General features: G+C 35.6%; 2 protein-coding genes across 2 annotated transcripts in view; one reads left to right on the top strand and one right to left on the bottom strand.

Moving 5' to 3' along the window:
- Positions 1-14,336, bottom strand: part of MCTS1 (malignant T-cell-amplified sequence 1 homolog) — a 399,788-nt gene that overhangs the window by 162,753 nt on the left and 222,699 nt on the right. Inside the window, exon 4 of the mRNA XM_087353602.1 lies at positions 10,942-11,017. The gene's annotated coding sequence lies outside the window, so the exon portion shown is untranslated. The remainder of the gene's footprint in view (positions 1-10,941; positions 11,018-14,336) is intronic.
- The window catches only part of AstA (allatostatin A), a 52,188-nt gene that overhangs the window by 30,596 nt on the left and 7,256 nt on the right, over positions 1-14,336 (top strand). The window lies entirely within an intron of this gene.

Below are 14,336 nucleotides of genomic sequence, written 5' to 3'. Positions count from 1 at the left end.
TAACAAGACTGCACGAGGGGACAGTATTACGTAACTTGCCTCTCAGCTACATTAATTCTTCCATACAAACTGAAGCTGTATACGAGTATATATCGCTCCAAGCTAATTCGATAATTTTTCATTTGCATCTAAGCACGTGTCCATGATTGTAGCCGCGTGGTCTGAGGCATCATGCTTCGGACCGGCGATACGGAATGCGCGCTGGTTCGAGTCTCGGGGGAGAAGAAATTTTCTCATGATTTTTCGACCGATGTGTGGGACCGGTGCCAACCCAGCATCGTGAGGAAATTGGGGAGCTACAATGAGTAGCGTAATCCGGTCAGGAAAGCTAGCAATGGCTGGGGGTTCGTCGTGCTGACCACACGTCACTCTGTATCTGGTTGGATGATCGTTCACCTCTGCTTAGGCATGTGAACGTGAGGCCAGCAGTCAAGCTCTATGGAGCTGTTACGCCACGGATTTAATTTTTAACTTGTCCATGATTACGCTCATAATACCAACAATATCAACACTAGTAAAACTTCCTTCATATCTACACGATAAAACAGAATAAGTGAAATATTCGATGACAAAGTGACGCTGTTACGGTATGCGAGCACGGATTCAATAATTTAAGGAAAGGAATATGTTAATATTCAAAATTATTTTATTATTATTATTATTATTCATTTATAAATAATCAGGTTATTTTTTGCTTTGTTTTAATTATTAACCTGTCTGTTGCGTCGCTTCATCTTACAAGACCATGGTCAAACTTTACTACGAGACAAAATGGATCGGTCTAGTAGCTTCTAGAACATACCATTCGAAATTATGAGACATGCTACGTTAAAATATTCCTTAAAATGTGTCCTGTTCGCAGAATCAACGTCTTTGAATTATGGTTTAAGCATAATAATTTATAACTTCCGTTCCTACGTGTACTCCATAAATTGCAGTCACCAACATCTTACACAGCTAAAGTTTGCTAACTTAACTTCATTAAAATCCAGATCGGTAAAATAACTGAAGATTTAACTTTGTAAGTGTGGCGTCATTGAAAGCTACAACACACGTCAAATCGTTCGACTCTGAGGAAGGCTGGCAAAATCACGTGGAAGTCTTGTTACTAGGACACCAACTTATATTTACAAAATAATTAATTTCTTTACGAGGCAAGAAACCAAAATTAGGATTGCTCTGCCCGCCTATATACAATGCGTCTTGTGCAATAATTAACCCAAATTTGTTTTTTATTGACAATGTTTGTTCCTAGGTCTAAGCGAAAAAACAAACTGAAAGCGAAACCAAGATGTTAACATCATTATCTGAACCTAGATGGATGAAATAATAATATGAGCATTCAGAATATTTCAAAATGGGAACGTGATATGAACTGGGCACGTAAAATTATTGGTTCGATCAAAATAAGGTTGGAACAGACGGGATATGTAATATAAAACGGAGAAAACAATTTTTAATAAAACCACATCAGTAGACCATTCGGGAGGGGCACGTGTACACAGTAGAATAATAAGTTTTGAGAGGAGGGGATGAATATGGTTATTGTTGTTTTATATATTGTAACGTGAGATAATAATCATGTTAAGCACGACGTACAAATACAGAACAACTTCGAATACAATATTAAAAATACAATGAAATCTGGAAGAAAACATCATTTGAAATCTGATAAACATCTGACTAAAAGTTGCATTTAAGAAATTATATTTAAGTTTATATAATTTTAATTTTATACACCTGAAGATAATTCTTTTAGAACTGAAACATGTCGTGTTAAAAGTAAAAAGTGATGATCTAATGTAAATCGAACATTTCGATAGAGAACATCATTTTAACATATTTTAAATATTTAAATGTTAATTATAGTAATATTTTTATTTTTTAATATTTAATAGGAATTTTATTGTGATTAGACTGACAAGATTTAAACAAATATATATTGTAACGTCCTGCGAACTTACATTTCGGTACCATACTATAGGAGAAACATACTACCTCCATATTAAAGGTTGATATCAATATTCGATAACGGACAGTGTTCCTGTACTAGCCGATGTCACGTGCCGGTAATGTGGCGGATATTTCTTCGGTTTCTGTCAAACATTTCGGCCCGTGCATGTGGAGAAAAGCTAGCGACAGTCATTCAATTCCTCTACATCCGTACAAAATAATAAAAAAAACACTACTACATCGATTTATTCGTTCAGATTTGTTAAATCTACCGTAACACAGAGTCTAGACAGAACATCAAGAATTTGCTGATAAGAGTTTCCATTATCCCTCGATTTCTGAACCAATTATTCACCTATTTAAGACAGGAAAGCTGGTTGGAGTCAATAGGAGAACATTTCTTGTCCCGTGACATTAACTACTTGGTGACCTATATCTGGAACAGTAGTGACCTAAACACGATTAGTGGTTCTGATAAAGTTAATTAGAATCATGTTTTTGGAACAAGGCGTGTTGAAATACGTGAGTAGAAGAAAGGATGATTAAGAAAGTTTGTGTACTTCTCATTCGGACTAGTTAGCGAACCGTTTTTGGAAATGTGAATAAAACGAAAGTAGACGTGGGAGGAATGGAGAAGTACAAAGTCTTCAGTTACAACCCAACGAAGGAATTTATTTTGAATCCGGAAATTAATAGTATACTAAGTTAAGTCACACTGAAGATAAGAGATAAGCCAGAGTAGAAACACGGGATTCTTGTAGTCAGATATAGTCAGAAAACAAAACGTATACAGAAATTTGTCCAATGGAATTTAATGAAACGCGTTTACGTGGAAGACTCAGAAGATGCTATAAGGAAATAAATATTACTAAACTATATCGTGGGCGTGCAAAATGAATTAATGTAGACCTGAATCGAATTGAGTATGCAATTGTAATATTTAATTTCCGGGACAATAGTTTACAGTATACAGCTCAGAAAAGGTAACCTCAAGATTCATAATTTATTACAATGTTAATGTTGAAACATTCTATCGATAACTATTTGTTCGTTTCCTTTTATTTTTATACTGCCTTATATAACATTTCGATCTCAGTCGATGGATATTAATGTTAGCTTAACTTTGTTATAAATGTTACTGAAGTTAAGTGAAACGAACTCCTTAAATTTTTAACAGTTCTTTCTTAAGTGAATTTATTCGTATGCCTTTAGAAAGGAATTCTTGGCGTTCTTAATTTATTTTCCAACTTCAAAGACAAACTTTCTACTTTGGATACAATCTCTACTTAGTCGTATTAAGGTCACAAAAACTACCCATTTCTTCTGTCAATAAAGGATTACATGTAATTGTTATCTAATAAAGTTTCAACCGATAAAAATTAAAAGATGCTCTAATTTAGTCTCTTCTGCAGTGAATTTGAAAAAAAAGACAATGAAATTAAAAAAAATGTCGTCAAGTTTTAATAAATCTTTATGAAACTTGTTTACATCTTTTCTATTGAATAAAAATTTACTTGGATATTATCCATCGTCTAGTAAATACGTATAAAACGTAAAACGACGTTTCGGAGATGGGACTCTATCTCCGTCTTCAGGTTCCTACACAGTTGGGCCCACTAGATAGAGCTAATCCCTATCTCCGGAGATAGGGATTAGCTTCAAGTATTGGATATTGCCAATCTATCGTATAACGCCAATGCCAAAAGAAACAAATAATTTCCCATTTACGTATCGCCCATTCGACGCCCTGATAATAAATTTATGGTGGTCCACTACGGTACTCAAATACCACGTACGAGAGATATGCAATGCTTCATGACCTCCACATGCGAAGTTTCTTACAGCTTTCTTATTCATAAATTTTACAACTGCGTGGTATGCGTGGTATTCGAGGGTTTAAATATAAAATACACGTGATTTACGATGCATGGCAACGAACACACAACTTCTATAGCAAGTAAATCTTCCAGTTTCAAACAGACTTGTTCTTCCTCATGACCCCAAGAAATGTACGGTGTTAGAATAGGAGACACGCGAAGTGCAATGCTTGGTGACAAAGATGCAATCAATTAGCATAACAAGGCGGAAGGGAGCAGACCTTGGCACAACTGTAGTAGTTTGTACAGCTTCTTGTATCGTATAGTTTCACGTGACCCTCACACGCACAGTGTTAGAACTCAGCGCAGTGACAAGTGACCTCGTTAACGGGTGGTACGTACAGCAACCTCAAAAACATGTTCCCAGACTGAAAATCAACTTCTGTATGGCAACTGGGTTACGTAACATAACGTGTCATTATGGCATTTAGTCAGAACTGGAAAGAGTCACAGATTAACTTCGCAGAGCAAACACTGTCTCCGGGAGTTAATAATTACTCAGCTGGCTAAGAAATTCCCCTGCCTTAACGAAGTCCGACAGTTATTTCAACTTCTCGAGATAATCTGTGCTGCATGTAGATAACAGCTGTTTTGTGCCACCAGTTTTATCCTTCATGATTCCTCGCTGTATCCGATAATAATAATATAAACAGATATTAATCGTCAATGTTTGATTTATAATATAAATGAACCGTGGTTTACTGAAGATGAGAACCGACGGTTTTAAATATAATTATTATGTAAATATGGCAGAGCCGTTGCAGGAATAAGCCATTATTCTCGGTGGCACTGGAATGTATAAGTGGTCCGAATCAAGGTGTGTTTTATCGCAAGTGCCTCAACAGAACATCTCTCCGAAGATTTTCCAGAATCCCCCCACCCCCCAATCCGACAGTTCTTGTGAGCCGCTGTCGTTTCAAATTACATCCAATCCATTACACTTAAGTACGCATCAATAGATGGCGTCATGTCTGCACTTTTGAGAGAATCAAAGGCTTCTACTTTGTGAAGATTACAGAGTAATAAACGAAAATAACTTTGCTTTCAGAAGGAAGTAACTGCAGACTTAACAATTTTGGAAATTTAATCTGAATTTTAGTTTGCTGAATGCGGTTTAAAGCCAGAGCGACATCCAGACATTCCATTCGCCAATTAAACTGTAAATTAATGTTAAATAAATTATTCTTACTGTACCGATAAATTAGCGCCATGAGGAAGTTACTGAATTACCTGTCTGTTTAATTCCATCTCTAACATAAAATAATACCGTTTGAGTGTCGCAGAACAAAACTAAGACACAATTATTACGTAAAATTAACAGATTATTATTTACAAAATTAATGTTTCGGTGATATTTCTCACGTCTTTTGCTTGAAAAATGTTCTTCAACAGATAAGTGTGGTGGAGAATAGCGGATAGTTGAGTGTTCTGTACCTATTTATCCCGTAGAAACAGCCAAATAATTACATACATGACAAACACTACGATGTGATACAAAGAAAAGAATTCTTTAGTAGCTTTTTTCTCAAAGAGTCCAGTCCAGATAGGATATAATGGATTGGAAAACAAGGTTCTGTGATCCGCCGAAAGGAGTGACCACTCAGCTCTACGTTTTGTCCAAGAACAAGATTATAAGATCGCGTTACTGACATGATCCAGCTGTGTAGATGGGAAAGTGATGTCTTAACAAGATAAAAGGAAAAGCATTGACCCTTTCTCTACTCGATCGATACATACGAACTGAAAATTTACCGACACCATTTCGTAACACAATACCATCCAGCTATTTGATCTCGCGTATCAGCTGGCCTTTAACTCGTAGCTGTTTGTCCACAACAAACCCCAAAAGCACTTTCCTTACCAGGTTATATAACGACCATGAATTAACTACTTCATAGTTTTCCTCAGTCCCTACACAGAAATGCTGGGATAGTGCACAACATTACCAGGCAACAAAATAAATACAGTCGGTACAATATAAAGATCTCCTTGACTTGGTCACCTAATATTTGGTACACAGTGCAAATTATGAATGTTCTTATTCTGAAACTTTATCCATCCGCATGTTACTTCCTCTCGCACCCTAAATTGTGGTCAGCACTGTGTTTCAGAAATCCTCAATACGTGATCTTTGTTAAGGGTAAAAACCAGATTTCATGCTCATATGAAAATAATAGGAAAAATTATAGTTTGTATATTTCAGCCCTTAGAAAATGAGGAACCGACACGACTCCTTCGTACCTTGCCGCACTGTACCGACAACTACGCCATTTTTCAATCTCAAAGACCTTATTTTTACGATGTTTGCTTTAAGAATATTGATACTTTGTTTACGCCCTCGTTTAGAAACTTTTTAACCTGTCACAGAGTTACGACCCCATTACGAAACTTTACCTATCGAATTTCGAACTCTACTTGTTGTCTCTTTTTTTTGAGAAGCTTAGTAACAATTCTCTGTAGATGGTTAATAGAGAGCAGAAATTAAATTTGAAAATGTTTTCGATCAGTTAGTTCTAATAATTTGTTTATCCATGTTTTAAAGTTTATAAATCTGATTTATAACTCTGAAACATGGATTGGGGCGTATGTAAATTAACATTTCAGAAGAATATCGCTGAAATTAAAGGTGTGTGACGCTTATGCATTACTTTGTACTTTCTACGAGATACGTGAACAACCAATTTGAAGACTGTAAACGTTAATTATTTATAATTTGCTTCTATGCTGCGTTACCTGACATCCATACATTTTACTATACTAAAGGTAACTGTCTACGTAAATAAAATCTGTCTTATCCATTTTAATTTTTTGTAAGACATACCTTTATTCGTTAATTATTTTTTGGGCGGATGATGGTTAGAATTCTTCTAAAAACCGGGATGTGTTTAAAAGAAACAACTTTCCACCCATGTCATCATTCTTGATTTAATAACCTTAATAATTGAAATCAGTCAAATAGTTAAGGACGAATTAAAGGATGAGAAAGCACAACACAGAATGGAAAATTACATTAGCACGGTCTTCAGTCCTTAATACACGAGAGTCTCAAAGCTTCTTTAGTGTGGGCATTGAATTCCACCGGACGTACGAAGCATACAGGAACATGTCTCTTATTGAAAGCCGTGGTAGATGCAGACATGTGAGAGAAACAGACTGAAATGAAACTGCATAATAGCTAATGAAATGGAACGTGTTTTAATTAAGATAAGAAACCGCTTTTACATATACTTTGAATAATTACAATTTAGTCTGAAAGATATTAAAATGATTCCGTACATCTTTTAATATAAGATTGTTTGCCCATTTCTTTCACTGTTACCTTATATTCAAAGTCTAAACTTCAAACGAAACTATAATTTCTAAAACACGACCATAAAAATCAAAGATTTTATTCCGTTTACATAAAAATATCTGTCCCGGATTCGTCACTCTCTTTCTTTAGTTTTGTTGCATATTTAGCGACGTTTTCTCACCTATGCACGAAATAGGAATGTTAATCACTTCACCGTAACGTTTAGTGAATATTCTTTGAGTCATCCAGTTTTTAAATATTTAAAATTATCCGATATCTTGGCAAATGGACCGGTTTCATTGCTGCATTCCAATTCAGCTTTCGTGATTTATGAGAACACGCAAGCTGATAAATAAAGAAATGCTAAAATGTAAAAAATTGCAGCTTGAGGAAAGCTAGAAACGTTACTCATATTTTCGTGTGTTAGTGTTGTTAAATCAAGAATCATAAACTGGGAGAAACATTACGCGCTGGGAAAATAATAAATTTTGTTATCCTGAGTAGATTACCGTACTTTCAACTAGTATTCCTAGGAAAATATAGGCATATTAATTTTAAACTGACCGCTGTTGCCCAAACCATATTCTTGAAACTCGCATTTCATAATTATCCTGTAATTACTTCGTTTGGGGAATTGTTAACATCGCTGCAGTCCAGAAGGGAACACCACAGTTTCTGCTCTCATTAGTTAGTGTGTGAAGGGCCACTACCCCACTGAGCAGCCAATTTTCAGCTCGTTGATACTTAGATTATAAGAGAGCTATTCCTTCGGTCTGAATTCCGTCTGATGAACATACATTCACATGTGACGCACTGGACATGCGTCTTGGAAAGGCTAAGTTAGAACAATCCGTTGTTGCCGAGAAGAAAGGAGGCCTTCGTTACGATCCGTTGGGATATTTACTTAAAAGCCGGAAGGCACGAAGGTGTCGGTTGAGTAAACCCAGGAGAGAAAACATCGAAGCAGACCGAGTTCGAAACGAATAGTTTGAGTAATTCACGCATCAGTACGGGTACGTGATTAATGTAATTATATTAATAAGATGATAGAGTTGCGTCATATTGTGAAAATATATATTTAATTGATTAATCTTGTCCGTCTAATCACAATTTAATTTAAATTTAATTATAATTTTACACACCTGAAGATGGTTCATCTAGGAACCGAAACATGTAGTGAGAAAGTTATGTTCCAAATGTAAATCGAATGTTTCGATAAGGAGTATCACATGGTATTTTAATTATCTTAATTTTAAATTAAATTGTAATTAGACGGACAAGATTAATTAATTAAATAAGTAATTATATTAGCCAACTACATTCTAGTACATTTTGTAACAACAGTACCTATGAATAATGCCTACTTAATTTAAATCAATTAATGATTATGAGTTGGAATGAAAAAGGGAAATAAACAAGAAAAAAAAACATTTTGAATAGATGCGACTACGTAACATTCAAGAAAACACTTTATGCATTCTATTGGACGCCATGAAATTCTTGAAAATTATTGTGAAAATGAGAGTGTAACAGAAAAATATGTTCAGAGATGCAGAGAAGGACTACAAGGGAATAGACATGGAAGAAACCTTACAAAAGCGAGAGAAATTAAATGTCCTTGCATGTCGGAGGACAGAGAATGTAAGCGAAGAAGTGGGAAGAAGACGGAAAGAGAATCCGGGAGAGAGGAGTTTTAAAGCGGACCGCAGAAGTTCGCTTTCCAATTAAATGAAACCATGTTTACATTTGACGCTAGAAATAAATAAATTAATGGACATTACATAAAGATCTACAGAGTAACGTAGACCTTCGGGTACTGCAGGATATGAGGGAGTATGTCGCTTCCAGATTTAAATTACAGCACCTCCAATCACAGCCTGTTTTATCTTTACGCATAATATTATTGAATACTATGTAACATGACTTATGAAATAATAGCACTGTCGGTCTGGTCTATTTGTTTTTAACTTTCAATTCTAAACCTTTCGATATACGTGTTTAAGGAATCAATCATGGTAGTTTAGCTGATATATGCCACTACATTCACGTATGTATATTTTCTGTTTCGTATTGCACAGGCGATTTCTTTATAGCAAAATTCTGCAAGCCATTTCTATTTTAGAATTTTAAAATAATGTTTATATCATTCCAACTTCTTTTCCTACGCATGATTACAAATCTATCTCTCAGTCTACTGTGATGTACTGGAGTATATGCTATTCAGCTAAAGTTTCTACGAGATAAAGTCTACATGAAAATAGCTATAGATTTTATCCGCTTCAAAATGAGAAATCTCGGTTTAAACCCTGTCACATGATGTTTGCACAGAGTTTGCGGTGGATTTTGGGATCCTGCCGATACCAGGAAGAAGTACAATGCTAGAAGACAATAATCCGAATCTTTACAGTACATAATGTCGAACTATATCGTTCAGCAAATCCTTTCCTATAAACTATTGTTCAAAGTTTGTCCTTTCAGGAAGTTGTACAACAAACTGGCGAGATGATTTTTCTTTATTCCTGTCTTTGCTTGAGGGATCAAACTCTTCTTGCCAAGCTGGATGCTAGTTACTGTCCTGCTACATCGTATTGTATCGGCCGCCTTTAAAGACTGCGATACTGGCACACGGCGTTTATGAAATGTAATCCACGAAAGGGCACATATAATAAATAGTATACCAGTCGTAACGTTAAAATTCATTATGTTAAACATCGGAGTGTCACAAACTGAAACAACATCGAAGGTTTTCCATCGGAAAACAGGCAGAGCCAAAACTAGTATTAGAGGGCCCAATAATAAAATAGATATATAAATGTAATTATTTGGCATATGAAGACATCGTAATAATTGTAAAATCAAAATATATATGAATGTCAACAAAATGGGCAATTATGCCGGTAATTCAAAGGCAGTTTTGGAAAAATTTTGATAATAATAATAGGAGAAGGACTTAGGTACTGCAATGTGTTTTCTAAGTTCAGTAACAGAAGTTACATTCCGAGGTGTAAAGAGTGAAGACATTAGAAGGAAATTACGGTTTAATAATAATACAGATTAAAATTCAGACTTCAGAAATAACTGCGTGAGCACGTGTAAACGAAACGGGAAGAAACATGTTCTAAGATTTCTGAATGGCACAGAAGAATTACAGGCGTGTAATACTATAACTGGCAATAACGAGAAACATAAAACATTTGTTAAAAACACTTGTTAATGTATGCACATGAGACGAAAATATTAAGGTGGTTGTTTAGGGAAACAGAGAGTAAATGTTAACAGAAAAATTATTATGAAGAACCAGTGACACTTGTTATTAAGTCAAGATGAATATGAAAGTATAAATGCACACGCAGATGGAGTGTAGAAGGCGAGTAATATATTTAATTAAATACCTTAATTTATGAGCGGCCGGAAGAGATATAAGATTTTACATAAAAAATTCGTAAAAATGTGAACAAATTATAGGCAACTTTTAAGCAGTGAGACAGTCATATTTACAGAACCAGATGTAAATTTATGATAAATTACAGTGTTATAAAATTTTAGACGTGATTAATATGTAAGATAACGTTAATGCTGTAAGCTTTTTAAAATCTCTGAATAAAAATACACACGTACAACAGAAAAATTGTAATAAATACGTAACTGTCCTGGTAAAAGAAGTTAAAAAATCCAATTTGCGTAATAACGAAATTACGGTGCTACAAGGAAACCACATTTGAGATAAGTGAACCGAAAGAATCATAATAAATACAAAAGAACTGTCATGCAGAAACCCTATTAAATTTTCTGCTGTACATTAATCAAGACTGTACTTACAATTCCTCCGCCAACCGCATCGGTGTCCGAATGCCAGGGTTATGGATGGCGTCCTTACATTACTCGTCTGCACAAACTGTAAAAAATTTAAACCGTGACGTTATTATTTAACATACGGGAGATAGCTGACAGAGACCTCTGAATTTCTAAAGCTCGAAAGTTGGAGCAACGAGTTAGAATCCCGTTTGATCCGTGGTTGTCTGTCCGCATGTTCGTTTGATGGAACAAACAACATGAAGTTCTGATCCTTAACTCAAATGGTACGGCTTGTCTTTTTAAGGATTTAGAAAGCATTTACGACTACTTTTTGTGTTTTATGGGGCTTCATACGGCTATAAAACATGGTTTCTTAGTCCCATATTGGAAGTTAAGTGCTGAGGAAAACATCTACCTAAGAACAATTGGAAACAAAAAAGTTTGAAACGCTGAAGGTGAAACAGATCATCTCTTGCCACAACTTGGTAATTTCGGAGTAACGATATTAATTTAATTAAACTATATTTTTAAGTGTTTGACAACAACAAATAACGTATGACTGTGAAAAATTAATGTGTTCATAAAATGTAAAAAGTTTAAATCAAATAACCAATTTAAACATTTTCTTCATTAATGAAGACGATGATTTTATTAAAAATGTTCATAAATCTGCTTTTGTCATTTGTAATAAAAAGGAATATGTCTTAGTACTCCGCTGAAAGAAGCTGGAATCAGGCTTTTGAATTAGGAAGGAAAGGATAAACTGTAACCTTCTTTCAGAATTGGACCTTCTAAACCTTCGGAATCCTTACACCTCGCCCACGAGGAGTAAAAACTGTATTTCCAGTCGACAGTTACGTGCTTGTTCACAGCATTCGCAACACCTTTTGGTACCAGCTTATGGGATAATCCAGCGGCGTATTACAGTGACAAAACATGCATGTACTCAGCCACAAACCCGGTCACCTTTGTAAGTAAATTTTCAACATGTCGGCAGCAATGCACCATATGTTACCTACCCTTTAGGGCTTCAAATTAACCACGGCAGTGGGAAGTTTTATTCCAAAACTGGTATACACATATATTCTTAATGATTTCATCGGAAATTTTACAAACCTCAGTAACTCTGATGTTACATCACTGCTAATACACATTTATAGCTCGAGAATAAAACTTAATGTCGCCCAAACACCCAAAAGTCAACTGAAATATTTAAGCATATGTGTTAGAAAGACTGTGTATGAAGTTTCTCACAAAACTCAATGCAGGTTTTGACAATAAGAGACCTATATTATTAATACATTGCTGGAAATTAATTCACAAACTACATTAATAAAATATTCTTGTTTAGATTTTGTATGCGTGTAATCATAAAGTAAACCTATGTAACACACAATTATCCACAAGGCCTCACCCACTCTCAGTATCAGACACACATATTTGTTAAGCGAAAATGGGTTAAAACTGGAGGTCACAGAAGAGGTGAGACAGGAGTTTCCATACCGACATAGCTTTTACCTGTTGCATTCAAATAACCGCGAGACATTTGATTGTGCTGTGACCTTGGTTTATTTACATAAGTACATTCAACAAGTCTCAAAGGCTTCAAATCTGTATACACAAAGGGATAAAAAGAATCTGACATTTTATACTACTACATTAATAAACAAACTAATATTTAAAATTCTATCGAAATAATTCAGGCTCAAAGACAATTAAAAATAATTTACATTGGTCTCTTCTAATATTTACGTCTTTTAAAAGGGTTAGCTACATGATAAAAATCGAATTCTAAATTTTTCATAATAATAGGAAACTACTAGAGATTCCGGTAAACGTTTTGAGAGACAAAGCGACCAGGATTTATTGAGTTTACTTTCATTGTGCATCTCATGTATTTAACAGCATCCTCATTATAGCAAATCTCTTTACCACTACATAATCGTAGCTCAAAATTGAATCAATTAAGGGCACGTGTAATCATATTACGGTGAGGGCGGGTGTTATTAATATAAGAGGGATATAATCTAGCTTAAGGTGGTGATGCTGACTCGGCTAACAAAGTGTTCGGATAATCAGTTTTGTGTGAGGATAATGAGGGTCGCTTTCTAACAACATTCCCGTGACCTGTCCTAGCGCTAACAGAATGGCATAGCAAAAGGTGCAAATAATCTAACCCTGCAGGCTATACTCATGTTGGCGTATCACAGTTTAGCAAATTATAATTTGAATTTCAACAACGAGCAGGTAAACGCACTGGTAACGGTAACGATTTCGACTTGTTTCCGGGAGGTACGCCACTTCAAATCCGGCCGGTTAGCTACTAATCAGACTAAGGTTTGCGGTTCCGCAGAACCTCCAGGCGAACGATGGGACAGTCGCTTAAAATATACCACGACCACATCCTGTCGAATCATACTAAGCAACCAGAATGTTACGAAATGTCAAAGAGGGACTGTCGGCCTTAGTAGACTCTTAGACTTAGTAGACTTGGGATTTGTTCGTTCCCTGAACTGGTGTGGGATTTTATTTTCCACAATTAAGGGAAGAAAACAGATTCAGAGTGCCTGAGAAATGTTTATAGAAAAGATTACTTTGACATAAGACGGAAAAAGTGGCAGTCAAGGAGGATTTGATTGGCAGAGCATGTAGAAGATGAGCATTTGTATATATTTTGGTTGGAAAGCCTGAAAGGACGAGACCATTCGAGTAACAACGGCGTTTATGGATGGATAATTTTAGTGATCTTAGGGAAATATATGTGAAGGTGCAGATTCCTTTGGCTCAGGATAGGGACTGTTAAACTCTACGAATCTCTGAGTTACATAAAATCCGCAGAATTTATTAACAATGTGAGCGACTATCAGCTTCTATGAGGACACTTCTTAATGTAGTCAGCTAATGGGTTTGACAGACTAACAGACAAACATTATATCTACGTTGATTTAATTTTTTCTTTGTACAGAGCAGGTATTTTAATTCCCCAGAAGTGTTGAGAAAACCGCGTAAATTTCTAATGTCAATTAAGTAATTCGGTCCTTAATTTTATCTGCACAGAACTGATCTCTTTTCTGGCGCTCTGACAGCGCTCGCAGTGCAGTCGCAATAGTAAATCTTGGCCTTAAAACAGAACCCATGTATACAGAAGTATAGAGCGTTACCCTGGTAATCTGCTTTATCTCATGATGGAGCAGACAGTTCAGAAGTAAAATGTAATTATCTGGCTGTCGCGAAAATAACCACTGTGCTAGCGTTATTTCAGGCAAAACATACATTTTAATTCTGGCCTACGGAAAGGTTCGTTCACATTTAAATTGAAGTCTGAGGTCCGTATGTCGACCAGAACGAAGATGGCTCTCTTCTGAGATGCTGTGTCGAGAGCCGTTTCAAAGGAGCTGGCTCCCCTATCTTGGAAATGA

This window comes from Zootermopsis nevadensis, unplaced genomic scaffold (genome assembly GCF_977971745.1).
Source record: "Zootermopsis nevadensis isolate Lab colony 2312 unplaced genomic scaffold, Znev_1.0 Znev_ptg000022l, whole genome shotgun sequence".
In the NCBI taxonomy this organism is placed as follows: domain Eukaryota; kingdom Metazoa; phylum Arthropoda; class Insecta; order Blattodea; family Termopsidae; genus Zootermopsis; species Zootermopsis nevadensis.
Note: the sequence above shows the minus strand (reverse complement) of the source record. Positions and strands in the feature narration are given on the sequence as shown.